The sequence below is a fragment of the Schistocerca serialis genome, chromosome 4 (assembly GCF_023864345.2).
Source record: "Schistocerca serialis cubense isolate TAMUIC-IGC-003099 chromosome 4, iqSchSeri2.2, whole genome shotgun sequence".
Classification (NCBI taxonomy): domain Eukaryota; kingdom Metazoa; phylum Arthropoda; class Insecta; order Orthoptera; family Acrididae; genus Schistocerca; species Schistocerca serialis.
The window spans coordinates 565,311,737-565,338,738 of NC_064641.1; positions in this window are offsets into that span (position 1 = coordinate 565,311,737).

The window sequence follows — 27,002 nt, forward strand, 5'->3', positions numbered from 1 at the left end:
AATGACTTAGGATTGGTGTCCGAGTCATACGGCAGTTTTTATATCAAGTAATTGGTTTTCTGCTCTCGAACATAGCAGTTGTGGTGTATTCAGAGCTACATTTATTTAACAGTTTTACAGATACATTTACAAGATTGTCGGAACCTTTTTGCTCTATGATTGTAAAAACAGGTCCCATGACGTAGTTATGGTGCCATGTCGCAGAAATAAAGTCTAAAGTGGTATAATGATAACAGCGTCGCAGCCACAAAAGAATTGAGACCTCATGATTATTACAGAGTTTTTCAGGAACATAGCAGCTGCTAGACACTGTTGTCATAAATCAACATCAGCAGCACTTACTTGTTTTATATACTACCTCTATGATAAAATTGTCGTCGCAACACTTACTTTGAACTATACTACAATTTTGCTATTCGAGTTTCTTATAGCCTCATGTTTTGGTAGGCTGTCATACTACATTCCCACAATTTCTTCAGATTTACTCTACGTTTCATAATAAATAATTATTAGAATCTTCATTTGTTTCTGAAAATGTTTCGCAGTTTAAAACTTAACCTTCCATGCCTCATCCACATATAAAACTTTATCTCGTAGTTTAAAATAAATGTTTGCAATGGTTTGTTTCGTTTTTTACCCAACCGCTTTCCTTACATTGTTTCGTTTCTGTCTGTTTTCCTCTGTCACTTCTTTCTTCTATCACTGTTGAATTCCATTCTTAATAAAGACTAAATTTTCTTCGTCATTAATGGACTGAATAATTCTGAATAATTCCCTTCATCTCTCACCTTTTGCAGCTTCTTGGTCATCTGCAGATTTATTTGTCGTCTTTACTTGTACTTTCGTAGTGGCTCGCATTTCTATCTACCTTGGTTACTGTAATCTGTTCACTATGATGTTAATGATTATTTGTCTGCATTCTCGTTTTATATTCACTATTACGTCTGATGCTGCAATACCTCGGTGGAATTTTGCTTCCTTAATAAATCTGTACTGTACTGCTACAGGTTGAATGCAAAGGTTAGATGGTTATATAGGGTTATTAATGAATCGAATTGAAGAGAAAAGGAGTTTGTGACGAGAGCAAATGACCGAAATGTCTGATGGGGCGCTTCTTCATTTATCGAGAAAGTGTAAGTATGCCAATGGACGGAAGTGTGAGGTCAAATATTGTTGAGGATGACTAATGCTTGACTACAGTAAGCTGATTAAAGTTGGGGTAGGTCGCAGTACTTAAGTAAATATGAAGAGGTTTGGATCAGATGACTGGCATGCAGAGTTCCAACAGTCTTTAGGCTGAAGACCACAACCACCACCCTATACTCACCTGACCTGAAATACTGCTCTTCCACAGTATGTGCTGTATGTTCCCGTCAGCCATTTCTCTTTTAATTTTATATACCTGCACGATTAAAGAGTGTAGCATTGCACGCTTCTTTTCACTTGAGGTCACCCTTCTGAGTAATCCCTGCCCAGAGATAGGAATTTTAGCCCGGGCTATTTTAGCTGAGGGAATGCTATCATTATTAAATCAAATCGCAGAAAAGCACGGTCTCAGGAATTATAACGGACGTAATATTCACTTCAATGCAGCCATGCACTAGTATCAACATGTTGGGCAACTATGTCCTTTATCCAGACTGCGGCCTCTGTCCCTATTGAAAATGCCAATAACACTACAAACACAGTAATTCACATATACCATAGTATTTCTTCTTAAATTTCTCAGTGTTATTCTTTGATCAGTGTATGTATTTTCCATATATTCTTGGCCATGCTAACGGAAGTATTACGAAATTCCATCTCTGCACTCTATTGAAAGTCTTTTCGTAAATGTTGGTAATGTCGTGGACAAAACTGTATAACATCCAAAGATATAGTCTGAATGGTACTGGACCTCGTTCAACATAAGAATAAAGCTGATATAAACAAACACAAACTCGATGATTGGGCAGCATTCTTAGCACACGTACACGGTCTTTCAAGTAGGGCCTACTAATGTATTCGATACAAGGATCAGAAAGAACATTATAACCACCTACCTAATAATCGAAGCATTTGAGATGTGGTGCTATAGACGAATGTTGAAAATTAGGTGGACTGATAAGGTAAGAAATGAGGAGGTTCTACACAGAATCGGAGAGGAAAGGAATATGTGGAAAACACTGATAAGGAGAAGGGACAGGATGATAGGACATCTGCTAAGATATGAGGGAATGACTTGCATGGTACTAGAGGGAGCTGTAGAGGGCAAAAACTGTAGAGGAAGACAGAGATTGGAATACGTCAAGCAAATAATTGGGGACGTAGGTTGCAAGTGCTACTCTGAGATGAAGAGGTTAGCACAGGAAAGGAATTCGTGGCGGGCCGCATCAAACCAGTCAGTAGACTGATGACCCAAAAAAAAACGGTATGTCCACCTTCGGCACATTTAACGGCAGCGACGCTTCGTGGCATGGAAGTAATAAGAGCTTGTACTATATCTACAGACACAATTAAACTAATTCTTGTAAATTTCGAGGATGGGCGATGAGCTCTGACGCCACATACAATCACGTACTAGATGAGTTCGACCGGATGGAGATCTGGCGAGTTGGGAGGCCAGAACATCAATTGGAACTCACAAACGTGTTCCTCGAAACACTCCACCACACTTCCAGTCCTGTGACATGGTGCAGTATCTTGCTGAAAATTACCACTGCCGTTGGGAAACATGATCGTCATATAGGGGTGTACGTGGTCTACAACCAGTTTACGATACTCCTTGGCGGCCACGGTGCCTTGCACGAGCTCCACTGGACCCAAGGGTGCCCATGTGAATGAGCATAATGGTACCGCCACAAGCTTCTCCCCGTTACGCGATACAGGTGTTAAGCTGTTGTTCCATTGGAAGATGACGTATTCGCCGAGTCACATCGGCATGATGGAGAAGTTAACGAGATTCATCAGACAAGGCAACGATCTGTCAGTGCACCATGCACCACCGAAGGTCACGTGACCATTTCAGTTACATTTTCCAATGTCGTGGTGTTAACATTGGCACATGTAAGGGTCGTCAGCCGCGGAGGTCCCTTGTTGGAAATGTTCGGTGCACTGTGTGTTCAGATAATCTTGTACTATGGCCAGCTTTAAAGTCAGTTCCACCACAGTTTGCCACCTGTCCTGTTTCATCAATCTGCCCAGCCTATAACGTCCGACATCAGTAATGACGGGTCGCCGCCCAACCTTAGTACATCTGGATGCGGTTTCACTTTGGTTTCGCCGCGTGTTGATGACACTCACCGTAGCTCTCCTCGAACAGCCGACAAGTCGTGCAGTTTCCGAAATGCTCGTGCCGAGCACCCGAGCCATCACAATCTACCCTCGGCAAAACTCACATAGAGCTTCTTCCCCATTCTACATACTGACAGCATGCTCATTGATACTGCATCTATCCTCGCCAGGTGACGCTGCTATCGCGTGTACGGATTTATCTGAATAACAGGTCGGTGATCATAATATTCTTGCTAATCAGTGTATCTTGTTAATATGTTACGGTAAATGAGACTTTAAGATATTTTAATGTATTAACAGCCATCAAAGTTTATCTTAATCATACTTGAGCTATGAAGTTTTATTTCAAAAATCGTGTCCAGTTGCTGTGTCTGTACTATTGTACTCTGGCTGTCACGTACTGTGAAAATGGCTGACTCTGCATCCTCCTCCGTAACGACTCGCACGTGGAAAAAAGAGGCGAAATAGGAATTCTTTTGGAAGTTTTTGATTAGATTACAAAAAGAGGGCGGTGTTGAAGTTTTCTGAAGGAATTTATTTACTAAGTTAAATGAGTTTCCATAAACAGTGTGTATAGCTGAATCGTTAGCGTAGTACATCGTTAGCGTAGTACACTCGTTATGCGGTGCTGTCCATAAACTACTGTTTAAGCCCTCGCTTTGGCGTTTTGTAGGTTACATTTGGAATACCTACATCGTTCATATTTAAAATTCATCAAATATATGCTACCTAACACATATATAATAAGCATTTTTATAAGGAATGGGGATATTCCTTTTATAAGTACGTACTGCACGAAAAATCCAAATTAGCTTGGCAAATATAAATTCTTGATTGCAAAAGATTCTTTCAGTTAAAAACACATAGCAAATAAAATTTTAGGACACAAATCAAAATATGATACTCCTTATTTTGAGTAAGGTACTGTTTTCTACCAGAGATGTGGTCTCAAAATAGACGGAGTGATTTGCGTCGCAGAAACATGGGAAGCAAAAGTTTTAACTTCATCGAGTACAACTTACAAATGCTACATTTTTACAGTTGCCACCGCTCCAGTGCTCTATAAACTCGAAAAAAAACTGATCTGGTGCCAAGTTAAGGGATTTGTCGCAAGAAATAATAAGACAAGACATTTGAGCTGCCAGACGTACTGGAACTAATGCACGCAGCTTTGCCGAAAGTTGGGGGGGATACAGAGAGGCACGGCATGAAAGAAGAGGAGAAAAAGTGCTGCTTGGAAGGTTTCAGCTAGCCTAGTGTTGATTGACCCGTTATGAAGGTAACAGATGACAATTCCAGGACTGAAATGTGTATCTCGTATTCGGATATGGAAACAGTTCAGAATTATTAGACGACTGTTTCAGTGTTTAACTATACGACGAAATCCGTGCAATAAGCTTTTGAGCCAGATACAGCTCAAGCAAAAAAATATTCTGTTTTTATGTCGGGAGTTTTAATTACAATACTATGTTAGCTAAAAACTAGAGCTTGTTACGCTATCTGTCTGGTCCCCAAGAAGCGTGCGGTATTGCTGGAATTTTACGACTATTATTTCATCTTGTTTAAAAATTAAATGACGTTCTAAGCTGTATTACGTGTTTGTCGGTCTCTTTTTACTTCTTGACTGCAGATGCTATCATCACTGCAGGTCATTTGGACCTGCTGGCTGACATTTGCTGTCAAATGCACCGGTAAAGCTGTTATAGCGTATTATCGCTCTGTCGACGTGCGCGTAACGTGCAGTACAAAAGGTACCCTTATTTTCGTACTTTACTCGAGACAGCTTGGTTTTCACTCCATGTGAAACGGAATCCAGTGACATTCCATCAAACGCGGAAGAACGGTTGATGTAAAATTTACATCGAGTTTATTCTTGAGACGAACATCGTGGTTCATGAGTGAGCGGTTTAGGGGTTGGCAGCTAATAGTGGAAGATGTCGGCCACAAAGCGACTGTGAGAGATCACACAGATACTATATGTGGACACCCTGGTGAAAAACTGCCTGGCAAGGCACAGTGAATGTGAAAGCAAAGCAGTTATAATTGACACCGTACAGTGTTTACTCAAGGAGGAGTTCCAGCAAGATTACTGGAAGAAAGCTACCATGTGGTCAAGTTCAAGAACATTAAAATTTTTCTGTAATTGGAATAAGGGTCCTTACTCAGATAATCTTGCCAGTAGAGTGCTTCGGCGCGCCAACATCAGTTCCACCTCAAAGTAAAATACTACCATTACCGACGTTGCGAAATGTAGAACACTTGACAGTGTCATGCAATCAGTTAATTGACTGATACTATGCTTGTGTAAACTTTAACGATCTTCATGCGTCACTAATACTAACAGTATGAAACGTCCCCTATCATTAAAATAAATGAGAGTCGCATTATTAAAGAAAAGGAAGTATGAAAATCTTGGAAGAACGAGAAAGCTAAATTTTGTTTTTCCAACGAAGAGATCAGTTTTACCAGCTAGTTGGCATTACTACGCCAGTTTTGTAATTTAACTATATTTATTTTCATTTGAGGAGGATGATCATAGCCTGACAAAATTATTGATTCTGTCATAGTAAACAATCGTATTATGGCACAAAAGTGTTATTCAGTCGTATATATTTATTCATATTCTGTGTTGATTTTGGCTTTCGTATTTTCGCGTTGCCTTGTTTAACTGATATTTGTGACATCTATTGAAATTAGCAGTTAATTTTTCTGGTAATGATTTATGATCCTGTGGATAAAACTGGTGAAAAAACGTTGTGACAGTGGAAATAGCTGTGAGGTACGTTTTTTAATCGTTACCGCGTGACGTGCTGCACTTAGTAACTCTGATTTGATTGGCTGGTAGGTTTGAAGATTAAAGGAACGAAACTGCATGGTTATCAGTTCCTTTTTCCGTAGTCACACAGGTCTCAGATTAAAATCATACTTCAAAGGAAACCTATCACTTGATATACGGAGAAGCAAAAAAATGCGTAAAACTACACTGAAGTAGAAAACGAAACTGTAAAGCCAAAATTTAAAACTTTAACGAAACGGAAAAGTGTTAAAACAACTTAGCAGATGGCCTTGGCTGGCTGATCGCAAGAATAAAAAACAATGGCACAGCTGCTCTGCAACACACTACAATACCCAGCCTACAAACGCAAGGCAAGGGAAACACGTGGTGAAAAGACAATCACTAAGTCGAACAAAAGGAGCGAGGAAAATTTAGAATTCAGGCCTGAAAGATGAGGGTAAAGCGCCCACTCTTAAACAGTATGATAAAGACCCCCCTCCCACCCCCCTCCTCTCGAATAAAACTTAAAACTAGATCAGCAGTTGAGGCTTGACAACTAACACCAAAGATAGTGCGTCAGGAAGATTAAAAATCCGCCTCAGGGCTGCTAGATTGGAGCAGTCCCACAAGATCTGGACCGGAATGGTTCCTCGCGACACAGGAGACGACCGTGAGTTAGGGTGTGTCATTCAGTACACCACATCCTGAAAAAAAAAATACAGCGTAATACCGATAGGAGATCAGTTTTCCGGTGTGCCAGTATCCAGACTTGGTCTATGAGTAGCCTCTTTGCGTAGGCTATCGGCAAGTTCATTTCCCGTGATTCCGACGTGTCCCAAGTTCCATACGAAGACTGTTGCCCCTCGACGTTGTTCGACGACGTAAATGGGTTCCTTGATGGCCATAACCAAACGATGACAAGGCTAGCACTGGTCGAAAGCTTGTAAGGCGCTCAAGGAGTCGCTTCAAGTGAGGGAAGACTCGCAGCGCAGGAACGGATATGCTGAAGAGCGCGAGAGATGGCTACCAGCTGAGCATCCATGTGGCAAGGAGCAATGTTTACTATGTCCTGCATGAGCATATGCAATCTCAACGTGACCATCAACCAGTAATCTATCTGTGTAAAATACCTCGGACCCTGTGACGCGTCAAGAATAAAGAGAAATATGCGGCAGAGGGACGCTGGATGAACGGTCTTTACGGACTTTTGATAGGTCCAGACGAAGCTGTGATCGAGGTACTCACTATGGAGGTGTACGTGAGTGAACAGGAGGAGAGTGTTAGAGGGAAATACTTGAGTTCAGTGAAGAGGGATTGGACACAGACTGCAATTGAAATCCACGATCTTGGCCTCCATTGTGGGAAATGGATAGCCGTGTTAAGGAAAAAGTAATCTGGATGTTGAGGAAAGCTCCGAATGTGCGTCGTGTGATTGGGAAGCAGTTGTTGTCGCTTGATCCGCACTGGAACAACACCAGCTTATACTGGAAGGCTGTTCAGTGGATTCGTTCGGAAAGCTCCCACGCAAGTCGAACTCCACAGAGGTGTACAGAATCCAGCATCCGTTGTGCTGAAGGCGATGCTGAAGCAAACGCCAGATTCCCACAGTCAAGACAGAGCTGTGACAGCTGCAATCATGTAGGGCAATATGCACCCCAGTCAGTGTGACTCAGGGGTAAAATAATATTAAGATGCTGCCAAAACTTCTGCTTAAGCTGATGAAGATGGGGAAGCCAAGTTAAGCGGGTACTGAAAACCAGGCCTAGAAAGCCGTAATAGTGCACTACATTAAGGATATGATTGTCAAGATAAAGTTGTGGGTGTGGGTGGACTGTACAAAAGCAACTGAAGTCCATTAGGCAAGTCTCTGTGGTTGAAAAATGAATGCCATCGTTGAGGGCCAATGACTGCGCCATTTGTATGACTCCCTGCAGTCGACGTTCAGCCGCACCAATAGTAGATGAGCAAATGGAAATGCAAAAGTCGTTAGCATATGAGAATGATGATACTGAGGTCCCTACAGCTCCTGCTAGAGCGTTAATGGCCACTAAAAACAGTGGAATGATCGTTACAGAACCCTGCGGGACCCCATGCTCTTGGATATGGGGGAAATATGTGAAACACTGACTCGTACTCTGAAGGTGTGGAGCAAGAAGAAGCTCTTTATAAAAATCGGGAGCAGGCCCCTGAGGCCTCATTCGTGTAACGGAGCGAGGATATGGTGTCGCCGCGGATTGGCCTTTCGTCAGGTCAAAAAAAAAAAAAGAAATGACGGCAATAACGTGGTGATGGTGGTAGGGAAACTAGAAGATCTGAAAACTGAAATTCAAAGGCTCAATCTAGAAAAGGGAAATGCAAAGGCTCAATCTATATATAGTAGGCGCCAGTGAAGTGAAGTGGAAAGCAGGCAAGGACTTCCGGTCAGGTGAGTATAGGGTAATATCAACAGCATCAGAGAATGTTATAATGGGAGTAGGATGCCTTATGAATAGGAAGGTAGGGCAGAGAGTGTGTTACTGTGAACAGTTCAGTGATAGGGTTGTTCTTGTCAGAATCGACAGCAAACCAACGCCGACAACGATAGTTCAGGTATACATGCCGACGTCGCAAGCTGAAGATAGAGAGAGAGAAAGTGTATGAGGATACTGAAAGCTTAAAACAGTATGTAAAGGGATATGAAAATCTAATACTCATTAGAGACTGGTATGCAGTTATAGGGGACGGAGTAGAAGAAAAGTTACAGGAGAGAGGAGAAAGACTAATTGAGTTCTGTAATAAGTTTCAGCTAGTAATAGCGAATACTCTGTTCAAGAATCACGAGAGGAGGAGGTATACTTGGAAAAGGCCGGGAGACACGGGAAGATTTCAGTTATATTACATCATGGTCAGACAGAGATTCCGAAATCAGATACTGGATCATAAGGCATACGCAGGAGCCGACATAGACTCAGATCACAGTATAGTAGTGATGAAGAGTAGGCTGAAGGTTATGACGTTAGTCAGAATCAATACGGAAGGAAATGGGATACGGAAGCCCTAAGGAATGCCGAGGTACGGTTGAAGTTCTCTAAGGCTATAGATACAGCAATACGGAATAGCTCAGTAAGAGGCACAGTTGAAGAGGAGTGGACAAGTCTAAAAAGGACCATGACAGAAGCTTGGAAGGAAAGCACAGGTACAAAGAAGGTAACTGCGATGAAACTATGGGTAACAGAAGAAATAATTCAATTGCTCGATGGAAGGAAGAAGTACAAAAATGTTGCGGGAAACTCAGGAATACAGAAATACAACTCGCTGAGGAGTGAAATAAGTAGGAAGTGCTGGGAAGCTAAGTCGAAATGACCTCAGGAAAAATGTGAAGACATCGAAGAACAAATGATTGTAGGAAGGACAGACTCAGCGTACAGGTACGTCAAAACATCCTTCGATGACATTAAAGGCAAGGGTTATAATATTAACAGCGCAACGGGAATTTCACTGTTAAATGCAGAGGACAGACCGGATAGGTGGAAAGAATACATTGAAAGCCTCTATGTGGGGGATGATTTGTCTGATGTGATAGAAGAAGAACCAGGAGTCGTTTCAGAAGAGATAAGGGATCCAGTATTAGAATCAGAACTGAAAAGATCTTTGGAGCACTTGAAATCAAGTAAGTCAGAAGGATATATAACATTCGATCAGAATTTCTAAAATCACTACGGAAAGTGGCAACAAAACGACTATTCTCGTTAGTGTGTAGTATGTATAAGTCTGACTTTAGGAAAAGCATCATTCACACATTTCCGAAGGCGGCAAAAGCTGACAAGTGCGAGAATTATTGCATGATCAGCCTAACAGCTCACGCATCCAAGTTGATTACAAGAATAATATACAGAAGAATGGAAAAGAGAATTGAGGATGCGTTAGATGATGATCAGTTTGGCTTTAGGAAAGGTAAAGGCACGAGAGAGGCAATTCTGACGTTGCAGTTGATAATGCAAGCAAGACTAAAGAAAAATCAAGACACGTTCATATGATTTATTGACCTGGAAAAAAACGTTCGACAATATAAAATGGTGAAAGATGTTTGAAATTCTGAGAAAAGCAGGGGTAAGCCATAGGGAGAGACGGGTCTTATACAATATGTACAACAGACAAGAGGGATAATAAAACTGGACGACCAAAAACGAAGTGCTCGTATTAAGAAGGGTGTAAGACAAGGCTGTAGCCTTTCGCCCCTACTGTTCAATCTGTACATCGAGGAAGCACTGATGGAAATAAAAGAAAGATTCAGGAGTGGAATTAAAATTCAAGGTGAAAGGATATCAATGATACGATTCGCTGATGACATTAATAGCCTGCGTAAAAATGAAGAATTACGTGATCTACTGAACGGAATTAATAGTCTGATGAGTATAGAGTATGGATTGACAGTAAATCGAAGAAATACGAAAGTAATGAGAAGTATTACAAATGAGAATAGCGAGAAACTTAAAATTTAAAATCAGGATTAATGGTCACGAAGTAGATGGAGTTAAGGAATTATGCTACCTAGGCAGCAAAATTACCAAGGACGGAGCAAGGAACACATCAAAAGCAGACTAGCAATGGCAAAAAAGGCATTCCTGACCAAGAGAAGGCTACAAAAATCAAATATCGGACTTAATTTGAGGAATAAATTTCTGAGTATGTTCGTTTGGACTATAGCATTGTATTGTAGTGAAACATGGACTGTGGGAAAATCGGAACAGAAGAGAATCCAAGCATTTGAGATGTGGTGTTACAGAGGAATATTGAAAATTAGGTGGATTGATAAGGTAAGGAATGGGAAGTTCCACGCAGATTTGGAGAGGAAAAGAATATGTGTAAAACACTGATGAGGATGATAGGACACCTGTTAAGACATGAGGGAACGACTTCCATTGTACTAGAGGGAGCTGTAGAGGGCAAAAACTGTAGAGGAAGATAGAGATTGGAATACAACCAGCAAATAATTGAGGACGTGGGTTACAAGTGCTACCCTGACATGAAGAGGTTAGCACAGGAGAGGAATTCGTGACGGGCCGCATCAAACCAGCCAGAAGACTGATAAGCAGAGGTGAAAGCATCGCAGTCAGCCTTAGTAAGAGCCAACCTGGGCAAGCTCAAAGATGAATGACGCTGTGGGAAGGACAAGAAGAGCGGAAAGTGGTCACTACCACACAAGTCATCGTGAGGTTGAAGGCCAGTACTGCAAGCTGAGAGATTATGGCCCATATATGCCATGTGCCATACTGAAATGTGTTGGTGAACCAATATGTAGAAGGTAAAAGGCGAGTTGAGTTAGTAGATTCTCGACATCTTTATCACAGCCGATAATATTGGTTCCACCCAAGAAAGGGTTAAAATCACGCAGAAGTAAAAAAGGTGGGAGGAGTTGAGAAATTTGTGTAGCCAATTCATGTTGTGGTTCTTCACCACCTGGAGGAAGGTAGATGTTGCAGATGGTAATTTCCTGCGATGTCTTTATCCTGTCAGCCACAGCTTTTAAAGGTATTTGAAGGGGCACAGCTTCGCTACAGACAGAGGTAAGGACATACATACATCCTGATGTCCTGTTACAGTCATTACAATTTTTGTAATGCCCTCGATACCCACGAAGGGCTACAGGAGGTCTCGATGAAAATAATCCCCTGGACCATGTTTAAGTTTTCATGGGGAGTGACGGAAATGGGAATATCACCCTCTTGTCATAGGCGTGCAACGCTTATGACTGGGCGTGGGATGATGTCTGAATCAGGACTGACCCATTGCGCATTTTGGACAGTGTCGCAACTTCCTCTAACTTATCCACTAAGTTTTTCACAAATCTAGATGCTGTTTAGCGCAAAATGAGTCACCATCAGTTCTGCTGTGTAATAAATTCCTAGGCAAAAACGGCTCTCTTTTTGCTGTAATCTCTCATAGCGTAGATGGGGAACAAGCTGGGGTCATACTTCTCGGTACTGATATCTACCTTTCCCATCTTAAGGACAGCTGGGACCATTCAATCAGCAGCAAAAGATGACTTGGTCCGCCTCATTGCGAGTCATAGGTCCTGATGCCACCCACTCCGAACACAGGCTCTCCCCATGAGCGTTACCCAGCCTCAGCAAAGACGACCTAACAGGGCAGCCTTTGCTGGGGCCCCTGATGAGTCAGGTGGATGGGAATCTACTCCTTGGCATACGTGGGGAGTTTACAGCTCAGGCATCAGCAGTGCGAGCCTTGTATTGTCAGGGGGCTACAATCAAATGGGTGCATGATGGCCCTTCCGCGACGGACTGGCTGCCGTGCCCGATACTGAGTGCGAAGAAATCCAATATTGTCATGGAGGCGAAAGAGGACATTAGATAACGGATGTAAATTATGCACAATATAAGGTGTCCTCGCTCAAACAGCTGGATGATGGGTGGAGTTGCAGACCTGTGACAATAACGGGTGCAGATTGTCTAAGCACACGATGGATATATGACTCACCACGTAATTCGTCCCAAATGTCCCACACTTCTCAAAAATTTGGAAGTGTGAAGGTCAAACCTTAATGGGGACCATAATACTGAAGGCCGAAAAGTTGGAGATTTCTTTTAGTCGCCTCTTGCGGCAGGTAGAGATACCTCGCTCTCAAATCCCCCAGGGGAAGACTCAGTTTTGGTTTTCAAGGCGTCTATAAATGTGATAGTAATAAACTTTCTAGAATTATATATAAATTCTTACATTTTCGACTGTGATCACGCACGCGTAATGACTGTTGTCACGCACATATGTTTCTTTAATATGTAAGTTCAGTTTCAGTATAACACAATTAGTTTGATAACTATTGTCCTTGAAGGAACTGGCGGCCATAAATTCTCATTTAATAATTACAGCTTCAATAAATTTCGGTTTCATAATTATTAACAAACTCAACAATCTAATTTAGTTTAACATCATTACGGAGTTTTGTTTCTGATCGTTATTAGCACAGCACCTTTTTTCATTGTAAAGACTAGTACAAAAAAAAAAAAAGAGAGAGCGAAGTTAGCAGGGAATTCTACAGAAAAACCATTGCAACAGTGTCACCGAGGTACTAAATCCATCCCACGACGTCGGTGTAGATGGTTTGTAAGGCGAAAAATCAGTCAAAGTGTATAAATCTTATTACCTCTGCTATATTTTCTTTATTTTAAATGCCTATAAATGACTTGGTGCCATTTTAAAGCCAAGAGCGACTTTTTACCACTTTAAGGGTGTTGTGCTACATATTCTCGGGGAAAAAAATGTATACAGTGCATCGGACGTTGCAAGATGCTGGTTACAGATACTGTTTAAAATTTTAGTGATAAAGGATTTTAAAAACAGGCCCGAGAAACTTTTGTTGCGTGCTTATGCAAAGTTTCGGACACAAAGGCCGCTCACTGAGAAAGGACTGGGCTAAATCATTATTTGGATTTGTGTGCATTTCATTAAGCGAATAATGTGACAGCTCCATTGAAATGGTGACGGCTAATGTACTTCCCTATCCTTGTCCTTGTCCTTGTTCTGTTCACTGAGGTCACTAACGACACTGCTAACGACGGCACGGGAACATAGTATTCCTTTTGTTTCAATTAAATTCCAAAGGAGGATGTAGCCAAGATCACGAATCCCGCCAGTGCGTAATTCAATGAGCGAGGAACAAAACTAAAATTACTGATTGTATTATGGGTGTATCACGTAAAATATCATGACGGAAGATTCGTACATTTGTTTTTGAAAATGACTTAACTTGCGTCTTATATGCCCCTCAAGATACGAAGATGTTGGCATACAGAATGCAGTTGTGGATGACTTTCGTGCATGTATCCATTGTTTCATTGATTTTCAAAGCAGTATTCTCTCTGTGCCATTCACAATATTATCTGTTGTTAACAAACGCAAATAAAAACTGCTAACTACATCTTAGCACTAGGAGTGTTAAAAAATAAGATTCAGTTTTTATAGGATGTCACTTTTATGATATGTATTATTAACGAATTTCTGTATTGTGATAATGTATGGGAGCGAAGAAGGGAAACATATCAAATTCGTCGCAGATTTTTAAATGTTTTCTCCGTGACGTGGACACGACTTTCTCTACAAAAAATACGTATGGAAATTACTGTCCGAAACTCTACAATTACCCAGTTTTGAATGAGAAAACTTTACACTACATTTAATCAACCTCCAACAGTCCCCTACTAAATAATTTTTGTGGAGCTCATACTTCACATAAAATGGACTCCCTGAAGACCTGATGTTTATTTCTCTTGATGAAAATAAATTCCCGTTACTTAGAATTTTCGGTGTAAGGTTATTAACAACTTGCCAGAATAATTGCTATGTCATTGCTATTTATGAAACTTTAGTACGACGAATGAGTACTTACATGATCTAGTTCCTCTCGAGACGCATTCTGTAGCTTTGCTTTGTAACCTTGATTATTTTTCATGTGACATGAAAGAAATGTAAACGTGTTTTGAAACTTATTATGAAAATTGTTAGAATATTTTAAGAAATAACTTGTAATATAATTGAAGTCAGCTTTACGAGAGATTCAACGGAGCATAAGATATTCTACTAATTACTGTAACTTAGCACTTCTTCGTTCTGGAGTATCTATGGGAGTAGTAATCAGTGATTTGATATGGGTTGAGTGGGCAGTAAAACACTTAGAAGCATACAAAATAAACCTGAAACTTGAGGTATGCTATAATTTAGCTTCAAAATTTAATAGACAACAGAGTACACGTGATTATGGTTAAAGATTCTGTTGTTATATTCCACTATTCGTCTAATATTTTACGACCGTCACAAGAGTATTTAGTACGGTTTTTCAGTATCCAAATGTGTACACTACACATTTATAGTAACATCCAAACTTAGACATCGACGGATAATAGGGAACTACGGTAGTAAAGGGGAGAAATCACTTTAAAATTTTGAAGGTTCCTGACAAATTGTAACCGTGTTACCTGGATTAACCACATCGGACGTTAAATTCAGGATGTCTGACGTATGCCGTCTGTCAAGAAAACACACACCCAAACAACTAGCGCCAGCACACAGCCAGACGACCGACGTCAGAAGCTATGTGCGTGAAATATTAATTAACAGGGAAGCATGTTGCACAGCTACGTCGCTCTGTACCATGGAGACAGCAGGACAAGTTCAGGTGCTGACTTAATCCCAAAAGATTCCTTAACAACACGATCACAGTAATTGCAAGTACACAGCACAATCTCTGCACTGTTACATTCCGTGGGATAGTCGGTAGCAAAGTAATGATTGTTAGTCGCTGGCTTACTCAGCTGTTTTAAGCATGTGTGATGTTTATGCAACATACACCAATATTTCGGTCATCAGGCCTGAGATGTTTGAAACAGCACGCCACGAGTTCTTCTCCTGTGGTAACCTCATCATCTCAGGGTAGCACTTAGAGCCTTCGACAAAAATTATTTGTTGGATTTGTTTCAATTTCTGTTTTCCCCTGCCCTCTACTACGAGACTGGTAATTCCTGCCATCTTAACACATGTCTTATCATTCTGTCCTGTTTTCTTGTCAGTGTTTTCCACAGATTCCTTTCATTGCAGATTCGACGGAGAATCTCCTTGTCAGTCCACCTCATTTTCGACATTCTTCCATACTCCATATCTCTAACGCTTGGGTTCCCTTCTGTTCCTGTCTCGAGGCAGCAAGCGTGATATTACCAGCAGCATCTCAGTTACTTCCCTGTGGTCGCTATGTTATTCCAGTTGTGGTGTTTCTCGTTCTTCATGATGTTTATTTTAGTAACATATGAACTATTTCGTGTGCTGCTATCGATAGTATGTTTTTTGCGCGCCAGTTAGTGACTGTTTCAAGAACAACCCTACTATTTTCCTCTAATTTAACGGACACAATGCAGGAAGATACTATAATTAGCAGATCGTGTCTATAGGCGAAGCGGCCTGTATTGTTTGTTATAGTCTGGAGCTGGTTCAAGCTGGTTCAGCAATGGCTTTATGCCAACATCCTGTAACTCTGACCAACAAACAGAGCCCTGTGAGCAGCCTTGAAACGATATTACACGCAGAGGAGAGAGAGATGTATAGACAGAATAAATGTAATCTTTGACTCTTAAAGTATAACATACTTCTATATAGTCAATGTAAACAGTGAATTAATGTTATGTGAACAGTTCACACAAAACGTAGAGAGTAAACATAACGAAAAAATGTGTGTGTGTGTGTGTGTGTGTTTGTGTGTGTGTGTGTGTGTGTGTGTGTGCGTGTGTGACTTTTTTAATTACAAGAATGGATTACTCTGATGTGACGGCGAAAGGCCGCGATGGTAATGGAATTGATTTGCAATACTTCTGGGTGAACTGACGTTGTCTTCTGGGGCGTCACGATTGACTATGTGTGTGGAATGGGATTTTGAACAGAAAAAGAATATATGGTATGGATGGTGACTATAGCAACAATTTATGGATAGCTGAAGACATCAGTGTCGCGTCAAATTTTTTGGTAGTGAAAATTACTTAAGCGTACCATTTCGAAAGACATGGCACGTCTTGTGAAAAGGTGGAACAGTGTTACTAGCTGTATTGTTTGGAAATGAGTACCCACGACACTACGCCCTCCCATGACCATGTGTAAATTGTGAAATTCATTATGTACTACAGTCGTGTTGCAGCATCGCCATAAGTGAGACAGATGAGGAGCGACGGAAGATTGTGGGCTGAAGGAGGTACCACAACTCTGCTCAAGTAAGAGTCGACTACAGACTCAAATATGTATGAAGGCTCACAAAAAGAGGGTGACCGAAAAATACGTTAACATTTGAATATGAAACTGCTTCACGGAATAGTATACGTTGTTGTTGTGGTCTTCAGTCCTGAGACTGGTTTGATGCAGCTCTCCATGCTGCTCTATCATACAGTAAAGCTGCATGCCCTCGGGGAAAATTACGGCCGTAGTTTCCCCTTGCTTTCAGCCGTTCGCAGTACCAGCACAGCAAGGCCGTTTTGGTTATTGTTACAAGGCCAAATCAGTCAATCATCCAGACTGTTGCCCTTGCAACTACTGAAAAGGCTGCTGCCCCTCTTCAGGAACCACATGTTTGTCTGGCCTCTCAACAGATACCCCTCCGTTGTGGTTGCACCTACGGTACGGCTATCTGTATCGCTGAGGCACGCAAGCCTCCCCACCAACGGCAAGGTCCATGGTTCATGGTAGAGAAATAAAAATTGACACACATGCCTGAAATGACACGGGGTTTTATTGAAATCGAGAAAGACTGTCAAACCTGTCCAGTAGATGGCGATGGATAGCAACATACCAGTGACGCCGCATGGGAATCGTGTATACAATGAGGTGCAGTGTGAGAGTGAGTCAGATCATCCCTATTCTGACTGATGAAAACCTGCTGGAAGATACGACTTTTATGCAGGATTGCGCTCCACGTCATATTGCTAAACGTGTGAAAGGTCTCTTGCGCACATCGTGTGGTGAGAATCGCGTGGTGAGCTACCACGTCCGGTATGGTTGGCTTCCCAGATCCCCAGACTTCGGTCTGTGTGATTATTGACTGTGGGGTCGCAAGTCTACCGCGATCGTTCAGTCTCATTGGGGGTGGTGAGAGACAACATCCGACAGCAGTTTCTCACCATACCTACAGATATGTATTAAGGTGCCGCTCACGACACTGTCTCTCGGCTAGAGATATTGTGCCAAGAGATGGCCGACATGCTGAACATTTGTTGTAAAGATCGTCGACTTTACTAAAAACCCATCGTTATGCTAATTATTGCTTTTGTATTATGTGAAGCGCCATCCACTGGTATTTTTTTGCATTTTTTTGGTTTAAATAAAACCCGTGTCATTTCATGCAAGTGTTTCAGTTTTTATGTCTCTCCCTACAGTATTCCGTGACATAATGACAATTTTTAACGGACTTTTGGGTCAATCTGTATGTTAATAATGAAGCCCACATGATTGAACAAGCGAAACGGCTGTGTAATAAATGCAGAAATGCCTGGATGCGAGATATTACTGTAGCAGGAGACAAGGCTCCATCAAGGGAAATGACACACAAAATAATCAGAGGCCAGAATAATACACATAACTGAGTTAGAGCGATAGAGATACAGTCTAATGATGGCACATGGCAGCAGAACATAACAGATAACCTGAGCAGTGCGTAGAGGTGTAGGTGATCAAGGTCCGATCTTAACCAGAAGTTGCTCAGAATGATCTGATCATCGCTACTAGCGAGCAGTGTGATTATTAACTCTTTCTCCGACTAACTGGCAATATTTTATCGACCTTGTGGTGCCTGCTCTGTCAAACTGTGTGGTTTGGAGACAGAAAATGTAGAGAGCAGTAGAGCTCTAGTCTTAGGGAGGAACAGTTTCTGCCGTGGAAGCTACTTAAGACATAAGTTTTCGAATAAAACGGCATAGACAACCAAACTGTGCTGATTTCTAGAGGGTTGGGCAGGGTACTTATTCTGACTACTTCTAATGGCGAGAATTGATTCCCTGGCCCGCCTCTGCTGTAATCGTGTGCGAGGAACCGTTCAAACTCAGTAAAATGCGCTCCCTCACATTGGAGACAGTGAGAAAGCCAACTTCTGAAAAGTTCTTAACTTGTGAATTAATGTGCAATTACTACCAGCAAAATTTGTGGGCCATAACTCTATAAGGGGCCTACAATACTATTTGTTTGGTATCTCTCATCCGACCTCGCAAAACACATGAAATCACAAATCAAATTAAAGTCAAAATTAATTCATGAAATGCGGCCACAGTTACTTTTTCAGAACATTATTAAGTTCACACGATCTTTTTAGGGTTTTATATGAAGCCATTATCAAGTGTATTTGAAATTGCCAAATATTAATACATAATATGACGGGCAATTTTTGTTTTTCATGATAGATGAGAGACAATCTTTATATGCACAATAGAAGTACAGAAATAATATACAACTTACTTTGTGCTGTTGAGAAGCAACGACAAATGATACAAACGGCATAAGTCAAGTGGATTTAAAAGAAAAACAGTTTCACGCCCAATTAAACTGTAACCTACCATCCGACACTTTGAAACTGTTAATTTGGCTTAGCTTAGAAATAATTATCTGATGTATTTCGGTATTATAATGTATGTTTTTCAAATAAAATGCTAACAGTAAACTATAAAATGGGGAAGGTCAAGTATATTTTAAAACGTTCTGCGGCCAATGACGTCACGAGAAAAGTGGCCGTGTCGTAATTATACAAAAGTATAATGAGGTAAACTGTTACCATGCTTTAGCTTGAACGAGTTACATTCTGAAGTGTTTCAGAACCACAGTTGCATGTTTTTCAGATAAAAGCTGAAAGTAATTATTTGAAATTAATAAAAGTGTAAAATAATTGCAGTGAACGAGGTGACCAAGTCGGGTGTAAAGGTACGATCTATAACGAGGAAAATTTGAACCACCAGGAATTGTTCAGGGCTCTTGCATACGTAGCTGCGATGCAGCGTCAACTGCTCACAAATGTATGTTTACAAACAACCAGCGACAGCTGCAACTTGCTGAAGATTCTTATGCGAAATTTACAATAACAGCGTGGAGAATATACAAGAAAGTGGTCCCCCATAATACGCATTTATCGTTAAGCGTCTCCTCTTTGGCTTTTTCTTGAGGTGGATGTAAATTCCCTTCTCTTTGTAATTGTCTATAAGATAGCTCTTCTTCATATTGTGAAGGAACACATGGTTGTTTTCGATACTGTGTACGTTGTGACTATCTTATATCAGGTAAGCTGCGGATGCGGATTTGTTACTTATGATTTTTGTTTTTATTTCCATTTGTTCATTGTAGCGTGGTTTGTAATTACTTTTGTTTTGCCGTATATCGCCGCCTTGCAGTAGGAGCACAGAATTTTGTATATGCCACTGTTGTGATATACGTCAGGTGATGCGTTAATATCATTTATTAAAAGGTGTGTGAGTGGTTGTGAAGATTTATATGCAATTTACACATTATATTTTTGTTAAAAAAGTTACTTTGTCTGGGTGAGACCTGGTCATTGAAAGAAAACGAAATAAAGTATTTTCTGTGTAGTATCTCGTTTTGCCTCTCCCCGATGTTGTTCAATCTGTATATTGAGCAAGCAGTAAAGGAAACAAAAGAAAAATTCGGGGTAGGTATTAAAATTCATGGAGAAGAAATAAAAACTTTGAGGTTCGCCGATGACATTGTAATTCTGTCAGAGACAGCAAAGGACTTGGAAGAGCAGTTGAATGGAATGGACAGTGTCTTGAAAGGAGGATATAAGATGAACATCAACAAAAGCAAAACAAGGATAATGGAATGTAGTCTAATTAAGTCGGGTGATGCTGAGGGAATTAGATTAGGAAATGAGGCACTTAAAGTAGTAAAGGAGTTTTGCTATTTGGGGAGCAAAATAACTGATGATGGTCGAAGTAGAGAGGATATAAAATGTAGGCTGGCAATGGCAAGGAAAGTGTTTCTGAAGAAGAGAAATTTGTTAACATCCAGTATTGATTTAAGTGTCAGGAAGTCATTTCTGAAAGTATTCGTATGGAGTGTAGCCATGTATGGAAGTGAAACATGGACGATAAATAGTTTGGACAAGAAGAGAATAGAAGCTTTCGAAATGTGGTGCTACAGAAGAATGCTGAAGATTAGATGGGTAGATCACATAACTAATGAGGAAGTATTGAATAGGATTGGGGAGAAGAGAAGTTTGTGGCACAACTTGACCAGAAGAAGGGATCGGTTGGTAGGACATGTTCTGAGGCATCAAGGGATCACCAATTTAGTATTGGAGGGCAGCGTGGAGGGTAAAAATCGTAGAGGGAGACCAAGAGATGAATACACTAAGCAGATTCAGAAGGATGTAGGTTGCAGTAGGTACTGGGAGATGAAAAAGCTTGCACAGGATAGAGTGGCATGGAGAGCTGCATCAAACCAGTCTCAGGACTGAAGACCACAACAACAACAACAACATCTCGTTTTGTAGTTGATTCATTTTAGACTTCGCCACATAGTAAATTTCATCAACGACCATCTTATGTTGCGTTTATTGTCTGGTACATTTTACAACCAGCCAAGTTCCATCTCAGATTTCTTTACTTGTAGTGGCAGTGGAGGCAGTTTATCGCTGAACGAAAACAGCCGTCTTTATATTGAGGAGGATGGTACGGAGCTTCTGGATTAATGACGTCGGAAGATGTAGGCTCATGATGAAACAAATTATTCATTAATGGCAAAGGAAAGATCAAATAAATTAACATTGTTTATCCCGCTGGTGGTCGACCGTAACAGTAATATTATTGTGCACTAGACTAAGTGCATTTGCGAAGTGGTCAATTTCTTGTTGTGAGCCAGGGAATAAGACGAGAGTGTTATCAACATCATGTCTGTAGTACACTGTACAAGAGTTAACTTCAGAGTGATTTTTAAGGAATTTGTTCTCCAAGTGAATGACGAAAATATTTTACAGTATGCCTGCCAACGGAGATCCATAACTAATCCAGTTCATAAAATGTTTGGAGATCATACTAAAGTAAAATTACTTCGCATTCAGGACAAATTCTACCTTCAAAAAAATTAATTACCTTTGAGATCTCTTTTTTCAAATCTATTTGACCTCTGCAGTGTTTATCATTTGACTTTGCTTCCCTACAGCATAACGTAGGTTGTATATAATTTCTGCAACTATATTGTAAAAATATAAGATTTGTCACTCATCTGCTATTATAGAAAAAAAAACAGAAAAACGCTCATCATTTTATGTATTGAAATTTGGTAGTTTAAAATTCACTGCATAATGGCCTAATACAAAGGACGAAATTTGTCGCGTGAACTTGATAAAGTTCTAAAAGAAAGTAACTAAAGCTGCTCTTCACTAATTGAAGAAGTAGCGGAATCTGCATCATCCACACACTCAGAAGCTAAAAATTAACTGCTTCATATAGAAGCACCAATGCTAAATTCGAAGAACGGTTAATATTTAATTAACCTAATTCTCCTGTGGTGGTAATAGTTTGCAACTTGAAGACTGTGGCAACACGATCTCAACCAACTGATGATATTACCGCCTCCCAGGTTACCAAGTTGGTGTCCTACCGTCCGTCTCTGCTACATTTACGTTTACCGGAAGGCCCTGGAGAGGGCAGACCAAATGAGCCCCGTCACTGAATACTGACTGTTTATCTATTTCGACACTTTTTATATCGTATACCCTTTTTTTAAAACGTCAGAATAATCTTCGTTGTTTCATCAAGAACCAAACTCCTAATAATTATACATCTAATACACACTCTTCTCACAATACAGGGTGAAAAGTATTTAAACCGACGAACTATGGGAGTTTGTATGGAACATCAAAACAAATATTTTTCCCCAATGTCATTTTTTCCTATGAGCGTGAGACCGGGTCATTTAGCAGATTGCCTGGACAGGGACGCAGTCGCACGGTAAGAACACTGCAATTCGAGGAAGCTGTCTTGCAGCATGTGGAGCGGGATCCTTCAATGAGCACTCGTGCAATTGCACGTAACATGGGGACGAATCAGACGAATGTAAGAACAGTCCTTCGATAGTAATTGTTGCGTCCATTTCACTCTTGTCCACAACCTGGAACCAGTTGACTACCCACCCAGAGCACAGTTTTCGCAGTGGTACCTGGAACAGTATGAAATGCATCCTACATTTCCATCCTCTGTGTAGTTTGCCGTTGAAGCAACGTTCAGACGTGATGGAGTCTTCAACATGCACAATTCGCATGTTTGGAGTGAGGATAACCCACATGCCACAGTTACTAGCGCAAATCAAGTGCGATTCGTCGTTAATGTGTGGGTCGGTGTTGTTGGGGACTGTTTAATTGGGCCGTATCTGTACCTAGGCCATTAAATGGCAGGCACTATTACAATTTTCTCGCCAGAGCATTGCCAGAATTGCTGGAAGACGTCCCGCTCTCTACAAGACAATGCATGTGGTTCAAACACGACGGGGCGCCGGCACATTTCAGTCGTCGTGTGCGTCGATTCCTGGACCGACGGTTCCCAGAAACGTGATTTGGAAGAGGTGGTCCTGTACCATGGCCTGCTCGATCCCCAGATATGTCATCTGTGGACTTTTTTGAGTGGGGAGAGATCCGCAACCTTGTTTACGCAACCCCTGTTGCATCAGAAGAGGACCTGGTTGCTCGGATAGTAGCAGGACCAGTAACAGTTCTAGATACTCCTGGAGTTTTTGCCCGTGTCAGACACATAATCCGACGGTGTAACCTCTGTTTACGTGTCAATGGAGGCATTTATGAAAATCTACTGTAATTGAAACTGGATTGTGTTAATGTGTTGTCTCTTGGTCATAAGACATGGAAAAGTGTTTGTTGGTTTCATAAATTTTCCGCCAGAGAAATCTTCCTCTACCGGTTTAAATACTCCTCATAGGAAAAAATAACATATGGAAAAATATTTGTTTTGATGTTCCCTACAACCTCCCAGAATTTGTCGGTTTAAATACTTTTCACCCTGTATAATAAAGTGTCATGGCCACTGCCTAGGACATTTCGCCAGAAACAATGGTTCAAATGGCTCTGAGCACTATGGGACTCAACTGCTGAGGTCATTAGTCCCCTAGAACTTAGAACTAGTTAAACCTAACTAACCTAAGGACATCACACACATCCATGCCCGAGGCAGGATTCGAACCTGCGACCGTAGCGGTCTTGCGGTTCCAGACTGCAGCGCCTTTAACCGCACGGCCACTTCGGCCGGCCAGAAACAATCGGCAGGGCTTCCGCTACTTAACTATAGGCGCCCGAGCTGTATGTAACAGTGTTTTCCACGCCTGCACAGGTGGACATGCACCACACCAACGGCTCCCGCGGTCATCAAGGGTACGCTAGATGCGCTTCTTTACTGCATTATTTTATTTTAGTGGGCATTTCGGTTATAACTGAAGCTTTGTTTTTTATCCCTCTTCACATAGAATAAGACCTGAAGATGGTCTCTTAGAAGATTGATACCCGATATGTGAAAATAAAAATAAAGGACTTAAATGCGATCGTGACGGTGTGTATTGAAATAACCTATACAGCATTAACAGCGATAATAACTATCAATGTGTGAAGGAGAAACTAACTTGAACGATGCTGTAAGAACTGGGCGTGACCGATGTCGCACGCCGTGGAAAGCTAGAGGGGCTCCGCGCGCCGTGCAGGGTGCCTTATACACTCCTGAAAATGGAAAAAAGAACACATTGACGCCGGTGTGTCAGACCCACCATACTTGCTCCGGACACTGCGAGAGGGCTGTACAAGCAATGATCACACGCACGGCACAGCGGACACACCAGGAACTGCGGTGTTGGCCGTCGAATGGCGCTAGCTGCGCAGCATTTGTGCACCGCCGCCGTCAGTGTCAGCCAGTTTGCCGTGGCATACGGAGCTCCATCGCAGTCTTTAACATTGGTAGCATGCCGCGACAGCGTGGACGTGAACCTTATGTGCAGTTGACGGACTTTGAGCGAGGGCGTATAGTGGGCATGCGGGAGGCCGGGTGGACGTACCGCCGAATTGCTCAACACGTGGGGCGTGAGGTCTCCACAGTACATCGATGTTGTCGCCAGTGGTCGGCGGAAGGTGCACGTGCCCGTCGAACTGGGACCGGACCGCAGCGACGCACGGATGCATGCCAAGACCGTAGGATCCTACGCAGTGCCGTAGGGGACCGCACCGCCACTTCCCATCAAATTAGGGACACTGTTGCTCCTGGGGTATCGGCGAGGACCATTCGCAACCGTCTCCATGAAGCTGGGCTACGGTCCCGCACACCGTTAGGCCGTCTTCCGCTCACGCCCCAACATAGTGCAGCCCGCCTCCAGTGGTGTCGCGACAGGCGTGAATGGAGGGACGAATGGAGACGTGTCGTCTTCAGCGATGAGAGTCGCTTCTGCCTTGGTGCCAATGATGGTCGTATGCGTGTTTGGCGCCGTGCAGGTGAGTGCCACAATCAGGGCTGCCTACGACCGAGGCACACAGGGCCAACACCCGGCATCATGGTGTGGGGTGCGATCTCCTACACTGGCCATACACCACTGGTGATCGTCGAGGGGACACTGAATAGTGCACGGTACATCCAAACCGTCATCGAACCCATCGTTCTACCATTCCTAGACCGGCAAGGGAACTTGCTGTTCCAACAGGACAATGCACGTCCGCATGTATCCCGTGCCACCCAACGTGCTCTAGAAGGTGTAAGTCAATTACCCTGGCCAGCAAGATCTCCGGATCTGTCCCCCATTGAGCAAGTTTGGGACTGGATGAAGCGTCGTCTCACGCGGTCTGCACGTCCAGCACGAACGCTGGTCCAACTGAGGCGCCAGGTGGAAATGGCATGGCAAGCCGTTGCTCTGTTGCCTGTGTCTATGTGCCTGTGGTTCTGTCAGTGTGATCATGTGATGTATCTGACCCCAGGAATGTGTCAATAAAGTTTTCCCTTCCTGGGACAATGAATTCACGGTGTTCTTATTTCAATTTCCAGGAGTGTATTTTATTCAGCCTCCCGCGGGCCGTCGTGCTACGGGTTGTGGCGTAGCGTGCTGGCAGGGGTAGCGGCGCGCCGCGTCGCATCGCAGCGCATCGCCTGGTTGGCGGCTATTTGTCGGCGCTAAGCGGCTCATGTCTGCGTGGATTAGGCCGCTCCTCTCCTCTCCTCTCCTCTCCTCTCCGCCTCCACCAGCCACCACCCACCACCCACCACCCACCACTAGATCGTGGGTGAGTCTTCGGCGCAGCCGCTGTGGCGCCACAAGTTCACTTCCCTTTTACGTAAACGACGTTGCTGCGACACTTTATAGGAAGCGCTGCGGGCGCTGAAACAGCGAAATATTAGCTGACTGCACGGAAAGCTGTTTCGAGGTGCCCGCTACTCTCTTGTCCCATGGGTCTTATATAATGACCCATGAAAGATGCCTACCTCATATTTCTATATACCGCTTTGCTCGCATATTAGCTGATGTAACAAGTAAGGAATCTCTAAGCGCCTCTAAGAGGTAGAGAATACAACGAAGGGTAGGGTAGCTCCAGGCGTCAGCGAGTAGTCTAAGGGAAAAGCTATGCTACCTCGCTGGTCAGTATCGTGTCTACGATTCAGATTTCAGACGTTCGAGTTGTTATCCCAATCTAATAAGCATAAAGTAAAACTAAATTCTCAGGTTTCAATACAATTTGTCCTAGATTTCTTCTCGGTTATAGACCTAGAAATGCTACACAACAGTGTGGTAATATTTTGTCAATTCTTCAGGACGGGTCCACTGATGATTGACACTTGCCATTGAATTCTAACGGTTTTACTTAGGTATCGGGTAATGCTTGGACGCAGTAAACTGTATGTTTTGCTTGTCACCAATATAGGCGCCATTATATATTTTCTATAAACTATTTACCTGAATCTACAGCCCAGTGATACAGCGTTCCATGGGATAAACATATAGTTATATAAAAATCTAATAACTTCACATGTAACTGGAAAATTATTGGCAGTTTGCTCCCGCAATTATGGCAGCCCAAATGGTTTCAAAAGTGTTTCAAATGGCCCTGAGCACTATGGGACTTAACATCTGGGGTCATCAATCCCCTAGAACTTAGAAATACTTAAACCTAACTAACCTAAGGACATCACACACATCCAAGCCCGCGGCAGGATTGGAACCTGCGACCGTAACGGTCACGCAGTTCCAGACTGAAGCACCTAGAACTGCTCGGCCACTCCGGCCGGCTCCAAATTGTTTCCTGTGTTCACCTGCGGCAGCTGAATAGTTGAAGGACAAGGCTACAGGCCCATTCCTCTCAGCGGAGCCTATTGATAATACAGCGATGTACGTAGCCTTGTTGGAGCTCTGCGCTAGCCACAGTTTCCTCGTGGCGCGACCTTTCAACAAGATCGCCCAC